Source organism: Aquarana catesbeiana, linkage group LG10 (genome assembly GCF_042186555.1).
Source record: "Aquarana catesbeiana isolate 2022-GZ linkage group LG10, ASM4218655v1, whole genome shotgun sequence".
Taxonomy (NCBI): Eukaryota; Metazoa; Chordata; class Amphibia; order Anura; family Ranidae; genus Aquarana; species Aquarana catesbeiana.
The window spans coordinates 260,353,632-260,356,772 of record NC_133333.1 but is presented as its reverse complement, the minus strand read 5'-3'; positions in this window follow the sequence as shown (position 1 = coordinate 260,356,772).

Genomic DNA, 3,141 nt, shown 5'->3' with positions numbered 1-3,141 from the left:
CTGGAGGGAGGGGTCTGGAGGGAGGAGTCTGGAGAGAAGGGTCTGGAGGGAGGGGTCTGGAGGGAGGGGTCTGGAGGGAAGGGTCTGGAGGGAGGGGTCTGGAGAGAAGGGTCTGGAGGGAGGGGTCTGGAGGGAAGGGTCAGGAGGGAGGGGTCTGGAGGGAGGGGTCTGGAGGGAAGGGTCTGGAGGGAGGAGTCTGGAAAGAAGGGTCTGGAGGGAGGGGTCTGGAGGGAGGGGTCTGGAGAGAAGGGTCTGGAGGGAAGGGTCTGGAGAGAAGGGTCTGGAGGGAAGGGTCTGGAGGGAGGGGTCTGGAGGGAAGGGTCTGGAGGGAGGGGTCTGGAGGGAGGGGTCTGGAGGGAGGAGTCTGGAGGGAAGGGTCTGGAGGGAGGGGTCTGGAGAGAAGGGTCTGGAGGGAGGGGTCTGGAGGGAAGGGTCAGGAGGGAGGGGTCTGGAGGGAGGGGTCTGGAGGGAAGGGTCTGGAGGGAGGGGTCTGGAGGGAAGGGTCTGGAGGGAGGGGTCTGGAGAGAAGGGTCTGGAGGGAGGGGTCTGGAGGGAAGGGTCAGGAGGGAGGGGTCTGGAGGGAGGGGTCTGGAGGGAGGAGTCTGGAGAGAAGGGTCTGGAGGGAGGGGTCTGGAGGGAGGGGTCTGGAGGGAAGGGTCTGGAGGGAGGGGTCTGGAGAGAAGGGTCTGGAGGGAGGGGTCTGGAGGGAAGGGTCAGGAGGGAGGGGTCTGGAGGGAGGGGTCTGGAGGGAAGGGTCTGGAGGGAGGAGTCTGGAAAGAAGGGTCTGGAGGGAGGGGTCTGGAGGGAGGGGTCTGGAGAGAAGGGTCTGGAGGGAAGGGTCTGGAGAGAAGGGTCTGGAGGGAAGGGTCTGGAGGGAGGGGTCTGGAGAGAAGGGTCTGGAGAGAAGGGTCTGGAGGGAAGGGTCTGGAGAGAAGGGTCTGGAGGGAAGGGTCTGGAGGGAGGGGTCTGGAGGGAGGAGTCTGGAGGGAAGGGTCTGGAGGGAGGGGTCTGGAGGGAGGGGTCTGGAGGGAAGGGTCAGGAGGGAGGGGTCTGGAGGGAGGGGTCTGGAGGGAGGAGTCTGGAGAGAAGGGTCTGGAGGGAGGGGTCTGGAGAGAAGGGTCTGGAGGGAAGGGTCTGGAGGGAGGGGTCTGGAGGGAGGAGTCTGGAGGGAGGAGTCTGGAGAGAAGAGTCTGGAGGGAGGGGTCTGGAGAGAAGGGTCTGGAGGGAAGGGTCTGGAGGGAGGAGTCTGGAGAGAAGGGTCTGGAGGGAGGGGTCTGGAGGGAAGGGTCTGGAGGGAGGGGTCTGGAGGGAGGGGTCTGGAGGGAAGGGTCTGGAGTGAGCGGTCTGGAGGGAGGGGTCTGGAGGGAAGGGTCTGGAGGGAGGGGTCTGGTTACAGTCACAGGGGCCTTTGTCTGGCAGCTTCCAGTATTGTACAATGTACTGCCAGGGAGCAGATCGCTTGCTGAGGGCCACGTCACATCTCTCTCTGGTAATGATTTTACTGTCAGACAGGGTGAGTGATAACATGAAAACTCCCAATATATTTATTGGTGTAAACCAGGAATCTCCAAACACATGAGAACCACTACAAGAGTTTATCTGACCTGCAGCTGATGTGTACGGACTCTGCTAACACCCCTCCCCCCACACACACACACCAACAGTCAGGGGGGACTCTGATGGGACTCTGAGTTTTAGGGGGACCTCTGATGGGGACAATGAAGTTAATGATTTAAAAAAAAAAAATTTATTAATTTAAAGTGGATGTAAACCCTCCATATCCCCAGTGAAGGGACTATCCTCAGGTGATACACAGAGATGGAATAAATCCTCGTACATAAGTTGTACCTGTTTATCTGCCGTCTTCTCTTCATACTGTCCAGAATTTATACAGATTGTCTGGGCTTTCAGAAAGCCAGGCAAAGCCCATCAGTAATGCCTATCAGTTCCCATCGGTGCCCGCCTCATCAGTGAAGGAGAAAAATTACTTATTTACCACATTTTATATCAGTAAGCCCCCGTCCCCGCTGGACTTTTTAAAAAATGTCGGTCTTTTTTCATTGGTTTGGCAAAAGAAAAACCCCCCAGAGGTGATGAAATACCATCAAAAGAAATCTCTATTTGCGTGAAAAAAAATGATAAAAATATCATTTGAGTACAGTGTTATATGACCGCGTAATTGTCATTCAAAGTGTGACAGCGCTGAAAGCTGAAAATTGGCCTGGGCAGGAAGGGGGGAAAGTGCCCGGTATTGGGGGGGGGGCAGGAAGGGGGGAAAGTGCCCGGTATTGGGGGGGGCAGGAAGGGAGGAAAAGTGCCCGGTATTGGGGGGGGGGCAGGAAGGGGGAAAGTGCCCGGTATTGGGGGGGCAGGAAGGGGGGGGGAAGTGCCCGGTATTGGGGGGGGCAGAAAGGGGGGGTGGGGGTGCCCGGTATTGGGGGGGCAGGAAGGGGGGAAAAGTGGCCGGTATTGGGGGGCAGGAAGGGGGGAAGTGCCCGGTATTGGGGGGGCAGGAAGGGGGGGAAAGTGCCCCGGTATTGGGGGGGCAGGAAGGGGGGAAAGTGCCCGGTATTGGGGGGGGCAGGAAGGGGGGAAAGTGCCCGGTATTGGGGGGCAGGAAGGGGGGAAAGTGCCCGGTATTGGGGGGCATGAAGGGGGGGAAAGTGCCCCGGTATTGGGGGGCAGGAAGGGGGGAAAGTGCCCGGTATTGGGGGGGGCAGGAAGGGGGGAAAGTGCCCGGTATTGGGGGGCAGGAAGGGGGGAAAGTGCCCGGTATTGGGGGGCATGAAGGGGGGAAAGTGCCCGGTATTGAAGGGGTTAAAGAAGTTGCAATGAAATTGGCAGTGTGAATGGCACTGATCTGCAGTAGTGTGATGTCAGTGTGAGGCGGGGTATATCATGTATGTAAAGCCCAGAGATATAATGGACCTCTAAGGACAAAGGTAGAAGCTGCTCAACATTCCCCCGATCTGAGCCGAGGGCCCATTGCTATTTAACTTGGGGGGGGGGGGGGCAGTTTTTGCTATAATGATGTTATAATGTTGATTTAAAGCCAAGGGAGATCACTAATTGGCATCTGTAGAAATCTGAATCTACAATACTGGATTGTTGTAAGAATAAAGCTTTTCATGGAGAGATTGT